We start from the raw sequence: 13,947 nt of genomic DNA on the forward strand, positions 1-13,947 counted from the left end.
CTTCCACTGTGTCTAATCTGTTGTTAAACTCATCTAGTTTCAACAATTGCATTTTTGTTTACAAATTTATATTTTTGTATAGATTTCACTTATCAGCTGAAGATTTCCATCTCATAAACTATTTCCTTGAACATATTAAAGTTATTTTTAAACCTATCTAATAATGTCAGTGGATTCATTATTAATATATACATATTTCTTTCCCCTTGGTTTTGATCATTTGACTTCTGGTTTTCTCCATGAACGTTCTATTCTGAATATTGTATATGAAGATATTTTAGGGAACTTGAGGCCCCAAGTGATGGTGTTTTGTTAATGGCTATTGACCTGCTACCTCATGTGCTGTGTGTGTGCTTGGATGCTCAGACATGTCTGACTCTTTGCGACTCCTTGGACTGTAGCCCTCCAGGCTCCTCTGTCCATGGGGATTCTCCAAGTGAGAATACTGGAGTGGGTTGCCATTTCCTACTCTAGGGGATCTTCCCCAACCCAAGGATCGAACTCACATCTCTCGTGTCTCCTGCATTGACAGACAGATTCTTTACCGCTAGCACTACCTGAGAAACCCAAGAATAAATAAATACCAGTAATCACACTAGATGTTAGTGGATTAAGTTGTTCAATTTAAAAGACAGTTGCTTCCCAAATGTGTCAAAAAAGTACAACTATGTTTGTAAGCGGTACAACTGAAGAGTAGAAGAAAAGGTAAAAATAAAAGGCAAATTCGCTATAGCTTATAACAACTTTTATATCAGATAAAATACATTTCAAACCACAAAGCATCAAATGGACAATGAGAGATACATTCGGTTCAGTTCAGTTGCTCAGTTGTGTCCAACTCTTTGTGACCCCAGGGACTGCAGCATGCCAGGCTTCCCTGTCCAACACCATCTCCCAGAGCTTGCTCAAACTCATGTCCACTGAGTTGGTGATGTCATCCAACCATCTCGTCCTCTGTTGTCCGGTTCTTCTCCTGCCTTCAGTCTTTCCCAGCATCAGGGTCTTTTCCAATGAGTCAGTTCTTTGCATCAGGTGGCAAAAGTATTGGAGCTTCAACCTCAGCATCAAAGAGATACATTATCAATACATTAGTAACAGGTCCATTCCACCAAGAAGCAGGTAGGAAACTGCAAATAGGAGTCTGACTCTGTTTTTTTTTGTTTTGTTTTTTGCTTGCTTGTTCTAGGTTATTCACTTTATTGACCAGAAGATCATCACAAAGAAAAAATTGGAATCCCTTTTTATCCATTATTATTTTTAATTTTTATTTTATATTGGAGTATAGTTGATTTACAATGTTGTATTAGTTTCAGGTATAAAGCAACTTGATTCAGTTTTACATACCCATATATCCATTCTTTTTCAATTCTTCCCCATATAGGTTATTACAGAGTGCTGAGTAGAGTTCCCTGTGCACTGTAGTAGACTGTTGTTGATTATCTATTTTACTATTTTTAAATTTTTATTTATTATTGAAGTGTAATTCAGTTCAGTTGCTCAGTCATGTCCGACTCTTTGCAACCCCATGGACTAAAGCACGCCAGGCCTTCCTGTCCATCACCAGCTCCTGGAGTCCACCCTAACTCATGTCCACTGAGTCAGTGATGCCATCCAACCATCTCATCCTCTGTCGTCCCCTTCTCCTCCTGCCCTCAATCTTTCCCAGCATCAGGGTCTTTTCCAGTGAGTCAGCCCTTTACATCAGATGGCCAAAGTATTGGAGTTTCAGCTTCAACATCAGTCCTTCCAGTGAACACCCAGGACTGATTTCCTTTAGGATGGACTGGTTGGATCTCCATGCAGCCCAAGGGACTCTCAAGAGTCTTCTCCAACACCACAGTTCAAAAGCATCAATTCTTTGGCACTCAGCTTTCTTTATAGTCCAACTCTCACATCCAAACATGACTACTGGAAAAACCACAGCCTTGACTAGATGGACCTTTGTTGACAAAGGAATGTCTCTGCTTTTTAATATGCTCTCTAGGTTGGTCATAACTTTCCTTCTAGGGAGCAAGCATCTTTTAATTTCATGGCTGCAATGACCATCTGCAGTGATTTTGGAGCCCCCCAAAATAAAATCAGCCCACTGTTTCCCCATCTATTTGCCATGAAGTGATGGAACCAGATGCCATGATCCTCGTTTTCTGAATGTTGAGCTTTAAGCCAACCTTTTCACTCTCCTTTCACTTTCATCAAGAGGCTCTTTAGTTCTTCACTTTCTGCCATAAGAGTGGTGTCATCTGCATATCTGTTATTGATATTTTTCTGTATTAGTTTCTGCTGTACAATGAGAGGAATCAGCTGTATGTATAAATATATCCCCTCCCTCTAGGACCTCCCTCCCACCTCCTTGCATCCCACCCCTCTAGGTAACTGCTGACATCTTTGAGCCTCATCCCTGAGTCTTTTCTTCCTCCGCACAACTTAGCGGACAGAAAAGAAAGCCTGGAAATTGGTACAAGTGGGAAATTCAAACCATACAGGAGGCACCTGCCCGTGCCGGAACCCTCATCAAGGCCCCACCCCTAACACAACAGAAGCCCAGGTGCTTCTCCTTTCCTGGCTCTCAAGTCATGTTTAGACCAGCTTGAGGGGCCTGCACTGCTCACCCCAAAAAGCCTCCTTGTGTAAGGGATAAACATTTCCATACTTTCTTAGTGTGTATGTATTGTTATCAGTCTTGACGGCTGGACCAAAATTTGTGTGAAAGTCCATCTTCTTTCTGAAAGATGTCACAATGACAAAAACTAAGTAAGCATTTAGAAGATCTGAGTAACATAATAATCTTGCGATAAGCCTGCACTTGTATTACAACATGGTGGAGTAGAAGGACATTCATTTATCTTCTCCTGTGAGAACTCCAAAACTGCAACTAACTGCTGAACAACCATCAACAGGAGAATGTTGGATCCCACCAAAAAAAGATACTTCACAACTCAGTGCAAAGGAGAAGCCCCAACAAGACACTGGGAGGGTTGAAATCGCATTTAGAATCAAACTTCATACCAGCCAGAGATGCTTGGAGGGTTCAAGCAAAATGTTGTGCGCAACAGGACTCAGGGAGCCCACAAGGGACTGAGCCAGACCTGTCTTTGAGTGTTTAGGCATCTCCTGAGGAGGCATGGGTCAGCAGTAGCCTGCTGCAGGGGCAAGGGCTTTGGCTGCAGCAGATCTGAGAGGCGTGTGAGCCCCACCATAGCGCCACCAAGCTGACAACCCATACACTGGAGAACAATTATACCAAAGAAGTTCTCGCACTGTTGCAAAAGTGCTGGGGCCCACAACAGATTTCTCAACCTGGATCTGGCAAAGGGACTTAGAACTCCCAGGGAAATTGACTTTGAAGGCCAGTGGGATTTGATTACTGAACTTCCACAGCACTGGGGAAACAGACTCTTGGAGGGCACAAACAAAACCTTGTGTGCACCAGGACCCAGGAGAAAGGAGCAGTGACCCCACAAGAGATTGAGCCACACTTGTCTGTGAGTGTCCAGGAGTCTCTGGCAGAGGCATGAGTCGACAGTGGCCTGCTGTGGGGTCAGGGCACTGAATACAACAGTCTTGGCATAAGTCCTTTTGAAGGAGGTCTCTATTTCCCCTACCATAGTTTGGCCTGAGGCACCCCAACCACTAATGCCTCAGGCCAACCAGTCCATCCTAAAGAAAATCAGTCCTGAATATTCATTGGAAAAACTGATGGTGAAGCTGAAACTCTAATACTCTGGCCACCTGGATATGAAGAACTGACTCATTGGAAAAGACCCTGATGCTGGGAAAGATTGAAGGCAGGGGAAGAAGGGGACGACAAAAGATCAGATGATTGGATGGCATCACCGACTGGATGGATGTGAATTTGAGTAAGTTCTGGGAGTTGGTGATAGACGGGAGGCCTGGTGTGCTGCAGTCCATGGGTTTGCAAAGAGTCAGACACCATTGAGTGACTGAACTGAACAGAAACTACAGGGAGGGAACACAACCCCACCTGTCAACAGAAAATTGGATTAAAGATTTACTGAGCATGGCCCCACACATCAGAGCAAGACCCAGATTCCTCCACAGCCAGTATCTCCCATCCAGGAAGCTTCCATAAGCCTCTTACCCTTATCCATCAGAGGGCAGACAAACAAGATGGAAACCACAATTACAGGAAACTAACCAAACTGATCACTTGGATCACAGCCTTGTCTAACTCAATGAAACCATGAGCCATGCCGTGTGTAGGGCCACCCAAGATGGACAGGTCATGGTGGTGAGTTCTGACAAAACATGGTGCACTGGAGAAGGGAATGGCAAACCACTTCAGTATTCTTGCCTTGAGAGCCCCATGAACAGTATGAAAAGGCAACAAGAGAGGACACTGAAAGATGAACTCCCCAGGTTGGTAGCTGCCCAATATGCGACTGGAGAAGTAGCTCAGAGAAGAATGAAGAGGCTGAGCCAAAGAGAAAACAGTGCCCAGTTGTGGATGTGACTGGTGATGGAAGTAAAGTCCGATGCTATAAATGACAATATTGCATAGCAACCTGGAATGTTAGGTCCATGAATCAAGGTAAATTGGAAATAGTCACACAGGAGATGGCAAGAACGAACATTGACCGTTTAGGAATCAGTGAGCTAAAATGAACTGGAATGAGTAAATTTAATTCAGATGACCATTTTATCTACTACTGTGGGCAAGAATCCCTTAGAAGAAATGGAGTAGCCTTCACAGTCAACAAAAGAGTCCAAAATGCAGTACTTGGGTGCAGTCTCAAAAACAACAGAATGATCTCTGTTTGTTTCCAAGGCAAACCATTCAATATCACAGTAAATCCAAGTCTAGGCCCTAACCACCAATGCTGAAGAAGCTGAACACTTCTATGAAGACCTACAAGATGTTCTAGAACTAACACCAAAAAAAAAGATGTCCTTTTCATCATAGGGGACTGGAATGCAAAAGTCGGAAGTCAAGAGAAAACTGGAGTAATGGGCAAGTTTTGCCTTGGAGTACAAAATGAAGCAGGGCAAAGGTTAACAGAGTTTTGCCAAGAGAATGCACTGGTCATAGCAAACATCCTCTTCCAACAACACAAGAGACAACTCTACACATGGACATCACCAGATGGTCAATACTGAAACCAGATTGATTACATTCTTTGGAGCCAAGGATGGAGAAACTATATAGTCAGCAAAAACAGAACTGGGAGCACTGAAGAAAGTAGGGAGAACCACTAGGCCATTCAGGTATGACCTAAATCAAATCCCTTACAATTATACAGTGACAAATAGATTCAAGGGATTAGATCTGATAGAGTGCCTAAAGAACTATGGAGAGAGGTTTGTAACATTGTACAGGAGGTGGTGATCAAAACCATCCCCAAGAAAAAGAACTGCAAAGAGGTAAAATGATTGCCTAAGGAGGCCTTACAAATAGCTGAGAAGAGAAGAGAAGTGAAAGGCAAAGGAGAAAAGGAAAGATATACCCATCTGAATGCAGAGTTTCAAAGAATAGCAAGGAGAGATAAGAAAGCCTTCCTAAATGATCAATGCAAAGAAACAGAGGAAAACAGTACAATGGGAAATACTAGAGATCTCTTCAAGAAAATTAGAGATACCAAGGGAACATTTCATACAAAGATAGGCACAATAAGGAACAGAAATGGTACGGACCTAACAGAAGCAGAAGATAATAAGAGGTGGCAAGAATACACAAAATAATGGTACAAAAAAAAGATTTTAATGACCCAGATACTCACGATGGTATGATCACTCACCTAGAGCCAGACATCCTGGAATGTGAAGTCAAGGGGGCCTTAGGAAGCATCACTACAACAAAGCTACTGGAGGTGATGGAATTCCAGTTGAGCTATTTCAAATCCTAAAAGATGATGCTGTGAAAGTGCTGCACTCAATATGTCAGCAAATTTGAAAAACTCAGTAGTGGCCATAGGACTGGAAAAGGTCAGTTTTCATTCCAATCCCAAAGAAAGGCAATGCCAAAGAATGCTCAAACTACTGCACAATTGCACTTATCTCACATGCTAGCAAAGTAATGCTCAAAATTCTCCAAGCTAGGCTTCAATAGTATGTGAACTGAGAACTTCCAGATGTTCAAGCTGGATTTAGAAAAGGCAGAGGAACCAGAGATCTAATTGCCAACATCCACTGGATCATAGAAAAAGCAAGAGAATTCCAGGAAAAAACATCTACTTCTGCTTCATTGACTACACTAAAGCCTTTGACTGTGTGGATCATAACAAATATAAAAAATTCTTAAAGATAGTGGAATACCAGACCACCTTACCTGCCTCCTGAGAAATCTGTATACAGGTCAAGAAGCAACAGTTAGAACTGGACATGGAACAACAGACTGGTTCAAAACTGGGAAAGGAGATCATGAAGGCTGTATTTTGTCATCTTGCTTATTTAACTTATATGCAGAATACATCATGCGAAATGCCAGGCTGGATGAATCACAAGTTGGAATCAAGACTGTCGAGAGAAATATCAATAACCTCAGATATGCAGATGACACCACCCTTATGGCAGAAAGCAAAGAGGAATTAAAGAGTCTCTTGATGAAGGTGAAAGAGGAGAGTGAAAAAGCTGGCTTAAAACTCAACATTCAAGATCATGGCATCTGGTCCCATTACTTCATGGCAAATAGATGGGAAACAATGGAAACAGTGACAGACTTTATTTTCTTGGGCTCCAAAATCACTGCAGATGGTGACTGTAGCCATGCAATGACACTTGCTTCTAGGAAAGAAAGCTATGACCAACCTAGACAGCATATTAAAAAGCAGAGACATTACTTTGCTGACAAAGGTCTGTCTAGTTAAAGCTATGGTTTTTCTAATAGTCATGTATGGATGTGAGAGCTGGACTATAAAGATAGCTGACAGCTGAAGAATTGATGCTTTTGAACTGTGGTATTGGAGAAGACTCTTGTGAGTCCCTTGGACTGCAAAGAGATCAAACCAGTCAATCCTAAAGGAAATCAGTCCTAAATATTCATTGGAAGGACTGATGCTGAAGCTTAAGCTCCAACACTTTGGCCACATGATGCAAAGAACTGACTCACTGGAAAAGTCCCCAATGCTGGGAAAGATTGAAGGCTGGAAGAGAAGGGGACTACAGAGGATGCATGTTATCACTGACTCAATAGACATGAGTTTGAGCAAGCTCCAGGAGCTGGTGATGGACAGGGAAGCCTGTAGTGCTTTAGTCCATGGGGTCGCAAAGAGTCGGACACGACTGAGTGACCGAACTGAACTGAATGCATAGAGAGAGAACTTGGAAGCCAAAGAAAGCTGTATGTACTATTTTTCATCACCTTGGAATATTTACAAAGTTTGAGCACATATTAGGTCTCTAAGAAAACTCAAGAAGCAAAATCCTGTGGAGGGTGAGTTCTGCCTAGGATGTGGAAAGCTGGGATGATCATTATCCCGGTCTACAAATGAGAAAAGTTGGACAACCTAAAAATTACAACTTTTCTTAAACCCATCAGAAAACTGGGATTTTGACTTTCCAGTGTGTAAGTTTAGGGTCCTCTCCCTAATCGGTCTGCTCTTACTTTCAGACTGAAGCTTTCAGGCTCCTCAGATAGATGCTCACTTTGTCTTGTCCGCACCAGAAGTCTCTCAATATTAGAAGGACAGTTTTCTGGGTATAGAAGTCTGAGCCTAAAGTCTTTAAAGGTATCACCTCACTGTCATTATTGTCAGAGTACATCCAGGCCCAGCCCTTTGGTGGTCTTCTGTCTCTGGAGAGGAAACAGGGTCACTAAGTCCCACCCCAAAGTGCAAGGACATGAGATCTGCATCCATGTGAACCTGCATCACGGCAACAACCTGCCGTGATGAGCCCAACCTGCCACGCCCCATTCCAGAGCAGTCAGTGCCCAGAAGCAAGCTGGAGGGTCCATCACACTGAGGGGAGTGAGCCTGGAGAGAGGCCCTCCCCATGGTGCAGGTGCGCAGGGCAGGCCTGGAGTTCCAGGCAGAGTGGGGACACTGAGAAAAACCTTCCAGCAAACCATCCTCCACCCTCAGCACGGGTGATGCTGAGGAATGTGAGGTCAGTGGGCACTAAAGGTAACCATGGCAACCACAAAACCCAGAGCCAGTCAGCCCCGTAGCTGCCTGACCCCTGCAATAGCAGCCAAACAGAAGAAAAATGTCCATTTCCAGATATAAATACTGTTAACCGCAGTCTCTATTGCCCTCCAGACAGTATCTTTCTCTCAGTAATTACAAGACACACAAAAAAGAAGGAAAAACTCCCACAATCAAGACACAAAATCACCAGAACCAGATTCAGATGTGACTCAAATGCTGGGGTTGTCAGACCGAATTGATATTAAGCCTCTAGAGGAAAGATAACATGAAGAAAAGAGTGGAGACTTTGAGCACAGAGATGGAGACAGAAGGGGCCCATGGAAATTCTGGAAATAAAAACAGGGGAACAGAGATGAAGGATCTTCAACAGTCTCATAAGGAGACTCAGTACAGACAAGGGGAAGAACCATGAGCTTTGAGATAAGACCATGGAAATAACCCAGACTAAACAGAGAGGAAAGATGGGCCCCACCCCCAACAGAACAGAGCAAACAAAAGCCTGCAATGATTTCAAATGGCCTAACATGGCAAGCCACTCCAGTATTCTTGCCTGGAGAATTCCATGGACAGAGGAGCCTGGCGAGCCACAGTCCATGGGGTCGAAAAGTGTTGGAAACAACTGAGCCACTCACACCATACAACATACAATTGGCAGCAACTGGAGTCACAGAAGGAGAAGCAAGAATGGGCATGAGATATATTTGAAAAAAATAATGGTTGGGAATTTTCTATAAGTAAAGATACCATGGCACAGATTCAAATTCAGAAGGATTTAAATGTATACAGAGAAGATTAGCAGGCTGCAGTCCACAGGGTCGCACAGAGTCAGAAACGACCGAAGTGACTAAGCAGCCGCGGCATAATAAACATACAAAAGTCACACCAAGACACATCATGTTCAAAGTGATGAAAGCCAAAGATAAGGAAGACTTCTTGAAGGCAGATAGAGGAAGAAAAGACACATGACATGCAGAAGAACAAGGACCAGAAGACCACACACCTGATGCAGAGACCACGCAAGCGGGAGACCAGGAAGAGGAAGGACAGATGCCTTTATACACCTGGAGCTCAGATCTCTACCCCCGGCAAACCAGCCTCCTGAAGACTAGGAGAGACTTCCGGTGTGAGCAACCTGTGAAGACTCTGAAAGGCTAGAACGAGGCAGGTTAGAGAGCAGACCCAAGAGACTCGATGCGGTGACTTTCCAAGGTGTTCTTCCTCTTTCATCTCCCAGTTCCCACCAGAGGGCGCCCCCAGTGTGGGGGTGACAAGCCAGTGCAGGTGGCAAAACCCCAAGAGAAATCCCGTCTCTCTAGCCAGAGAAAAGGGGACCGTGAGGACCGAAGGCCATGGTGAACCCAGGTTTTGTGCTCTTTTACTCCTGGACAGATCCCAATCCTGGAGCAGCACGATGAGGGCAGCGCACCCGCCCAAACCTTCGCAGAAAACCCCTCCTCCTGGCCACAGAACCCGGGAAACAGCCCCGTGGTCCAGAAAAATCGTCAGCGATCCTTCATTTTATCCCTCTTCCCTCCCTGCTGGATCCCTGGGCAGCCTCCGGTCGCCTGACTCCACCTGGCCCTTCCTGCGGAGGTGGGGCCCCTCTGCCGACCACCTCCCGACCCCAAACGAGGGTCTGGGTCCTCCCCAGCTGTCCTGGCGGGGTCTGGGGAACATCCTAGAAACAGGCCTCGCGCCTGTCAGACCTGGGAGGTGCTGCACAAGCCTGGGGCTATTGGTGCAGCCGTGAGAGCATGCCGGGGACGCAGGGCTAACAGGACGTCGGGCTTCACCGGGGTCATCCTCTTGCATCCCTGGACGGGCAGCATCCTCGCCTTCTGGGAACAGGCTGCAAGTACACAGGCTAGATCAGAGACTCTGGGGCGGGGCCCAGCCATCCGGGTTTTAAGGGCCTTCCGGGGAATTCCGGGATTCCGACGCAGCTCCAGCTTGAGAGCCCTGGTGGGCGGTGCTCAGCCGGGACACTCCAAACTGTCAGGGCATCGGAGGAACACAGGCTCTGGTTTATCAGGCCCTGCGTGGGCACTGACGCTCTCCAAGCCAATCGAGCTCCCAGGTGACGCCAGGCTACTTAACCCGGACCACATCACGCGGAGCAAGCCTCTGGGGCAGTCGTTCTAAGCCTTGCTCCGCATTAAGATCACCTGGAGACCCTGGGGGAAAACCACCTCGTGCATCCCTCCCTCCCCAAACCCAGGAGACCGGTGCGCCTGGAGGCGGGGCCAGACTCGGGAGAGGGTAGTAGACGTGCTGGAGGCGGGGCCTGGCACGGGAGAGGGTAGCGGACGCGCTGGAGGCGGGGCCTGGCACAGGGACGGGCAATGGACGTGCCTGGAGGCGGGGCCTGGCACAGGCGAGGGCAGTGGGCTGCCAAGGTAGGTTAGTTGCTGTGGAGCGAAGGTCTGGGCTCCTGGAAACGAGGCCGTTGGTGGGCCTAGTACGTGAGCCTGCGCCCTGCCTCTCCAGCCAAATTCAGGGCACTTCCTGAACCGAGTTATGGAGAAATGCACAGGCAAAGCGCCCTCAGCGGCTGACCTCTGCAGACTGGAGAGTCTGCCATGGATCACCAAGGGGTCCTGGTGGGGTGGATGCCAGGGGTCAGCACCAGAAGCTAGAGATAGATCAGGAGCAAATAATATGTCACCTGGAAGGAAGGAGAGGAATCGGAATTTTTTTGAGCTCCAGGAACTGTTAGGGAAGGGGCCCTGAAAATGAAACTGATACATAGCTAAGGAAAATTCTAGGTCTTTTGGTCTAAGACTTCCTGAAGTCTGGCAAAGGCTTCCCCTGTAGCTCAGCTGGTGAAGAACCTGCCTACCAATGCAGGAGATGCAAGAGAAGTGAGTCTGATTCCTGGGTCTAGAAGATCCCCTGGAGAAGGAAATGGCAACCTAGTCCAGTATTCTTGCCTGGGAAATTCCATGGACAAGGGAGCCTGGTGGGCTACAGTCCATGGAGTCACAGATTCAGACATGACTGAGTGTGCATATACATTCAGGCAAAACCCAGCTCTGATGGTAATGGAGACACCTGGCTTTTCCCCAGTGGTCTCCAGGCTGGTGAGAAAGGACCCTGTCATTCAGCCACAGGTGAGACCATGGAGTGGTTCTCAGGGCTCCCCCAGATGGACCTGTAGCTATTTTCAAGGGCCACTGTCCTGGAGCAAAGGAAATCCCTGACCCTCGGGAGTTATTACTAGTTCTGCAGGGCTTCCCCAGTGGCTCAGATGATAAAGAAGTTGCCTCCTAATGCAAGAGACTGGGATTCAATCCCTGAGTCCTCTCCCCTGGAGAAGAGAATGGCAACCCACTCCAGTATTCTTGCCTGGAGAATGGCAAGGACAGAGGAGCCAGGCAGGCTACAGCCCGGGATTTGCAGTCAGATATGACTAAACAGCTAACATTTTCTGTGGGGACCTGGCCAGCCACCAAGGTCTGCTGGCCAGAGTGGGGCCTGTGGAGGCCAGATGAGGATGGGTCCCACTCGAGTCTAGCTCACTGTGGGTCCGTGGGAACCAAGAGGCCCAGACATGTGTCAGGGATGAGATGTCACTTGGTGCCTCCCCACTGGTGCCTGGGACTGAAGGAAGACTGCCCTATAGATAGGCCTGGGAAGCCGTGGAAGCCACCCCTGCCGCTGAGATGGCGAGCAGAGCCCTGCACCCCAGAGCGGGTGCCCCAGGCTACTGCACCCCAAGGGTCAAATGTGGGGCTCCCTGCGTGTGAAGAGCTGGGTCGTGTCCCCCAGATTCACAAGCCAAAGCCCTAATCCTAGCACTCCGAATGTCAAGCTCTGGAGAGGGGGTGGTTAATGAGGAAATGAAGTTAGAACGAAGTCGCTGGGTGAGCCCTAATCCCGTCTGTCCGGATCCTTCCAAGGAGAGGAGAGGACAGATATACAGAGGGACGGCCGCAGGCTGGGCCCAGACTTTGAGACAGGAAATGTCTGTTGTGCCTGCCTCGAGCCATTGGTCTTGTCACAGTGGCTGGAGCAGAGGCACTCCAAGATCCTCTGAGTCCCCCTCTGGCTGTTCCAGGGCAGGTGAGCCCTGAGGACCGGCTGGGGCCACAGGCCAAGCCTCAAAGGTCACAGCTGCCGGGGCCCCGTGAGCAGGCAGCGGGGAGCCCAGGTGCTCAGCCAGATCCTGTGCACCCCCAGACAGTGGGGGGAAGCAGACTGATCAGGGCAGGTGGCCCGCCAGCGATCTGGGTGTTGGGAACACGCTACAATGTCCCCTAGAGGCCAGTTGCTGACTTGCTGATGATGACGGTGGGCGGCACACTTGGACAGCACAGTCACAGATCATGGAGCCCACAAGGCTGTGGTCAGAAGCATGTGAAGAGGCTTCTGCTCATTCTGGTGCCTGGGATTCAGTCACTGAGCAGGCAGGGTCCCTGTGGGCTGCCACAACCTCAGTCCCTCAGCCAGCACTGGTGGGCAGTGAGTGCCTGGAGCCTTCCTGGGAGGGGGGCCAGTTTCCCCAAGCAGCCACCTAGCCTGGCCCCCACCGTGGTTCCCCTTCCTGAGTTGCGTCCTGAGGGGAGGCAGCAGAGCCCAGTTCCAGGTGTGAATAGGTGCAACCTCCTCTCACAGTGCTTTGCCTTTCCGTCCCTTCCAGTTGCCCTCAGCAACCCTGTAATTGAGACTAACCTCAGAGTTTGGAGCAGCGAACGTTTATCGCAGGGCTGAGCAAAGAGACACGTGGCTTGTGCTCAAAAAACCCCAACTAAGCAGCAACTCAGAAGACGGAGGGGCCGGCCTCAGGGCAGGCAATGAGGCCCCGGGGTGGGGGCGGGGGATGAGGCAAGAGGTGTCTACGCTGGCCACAGGTCTGAAGCAGGGGAGCTGCGGGAGCAATGAACGCATGGCGAGGCAGGGCCCGGGGACCACTCACCTTATGGTGTGGAGGCTCCCTACCGGCCTGGCATTAGGAGCAGGCTGCACACTCGCGCCAATGGGTCCTGAAGCCCGTCTTACACTCCAGCAGCCCTGCTGCCCTTGCTCCTCAAGCACTCATTTCCACAGCCCCCAGAAATGAAACACAAGGAACGCAAGGCATAGTCAACAAAAGCATGTATTAATCAACTGATTGGTAACTGGTTAAAGATTAAGGCACTCAGACTCGTGGTTTCCTTGAGGTTACAATCTCTGGCTGCTCTTGGTGCTGCTTCAGAAGAACGTGAAACTGCGGAGCCGCTCCCAGGAGGGCTCTGTGCTGTGTGGGAGGTGGCACAGTGCACCAGCATCCCCGCTCTAACAACCCTTTTTATCTTCAACCCGGCTCTGCTTTCAGCTCAGCAGCCTCAAGTCAAGAAAGAGTGATTCTACATCCATACTACCTACCATGTTAATACAAAGTTCATTAAAATCTACTACAAAGTTTATGAACAAACAGCATGAAGAAAATTTGCAGACTGTTATATTTAGGAATGTTTCATAATACTTTCATTGCTATCAAATGCCCAAGAAATTAGAGAAATAAGACAAAAGACTCTGTTAAAGGTTGTTTCTGGTCTGTGAAACGTGAGGGTGGAACTGTGAGGTCAAACACAGATCCGTGTGGCTAACCAGGCACATGTGACCGTGTGACAGTATGTCCTGCGACCCCTCGGTCCGCATGAACGCCCCTACCTATCGTGCATGTTCACCTTCCTTCCCAAAGCTCAATGTTTTTCTCATTTAAAACAATCTGGAAACTAGGACTATTTTCAGATATTTTTTAAGAAAGGCTGTTCACAGTGACTTCACCATCTGCCGCCCCTGCCAGGAAGTGCAAGGGCTACTGACTGCAGGCACGCATCTTGACCTGGAAGAAAGGAACCCC

Source organism: Capricornis sumatraensis, chromosome 1, assembly GCF_032405125.1.
Source record: "Capricornis sumatraensis isolate serow.1 chromosome 1, serow.2, whole genome shotgun sequence".
NCBI lineage: Eukaryota > Metazoa > Chordata > Mammalia > Artiodactyla > Bovidae > Capricornis > Capricornis sumatraensis.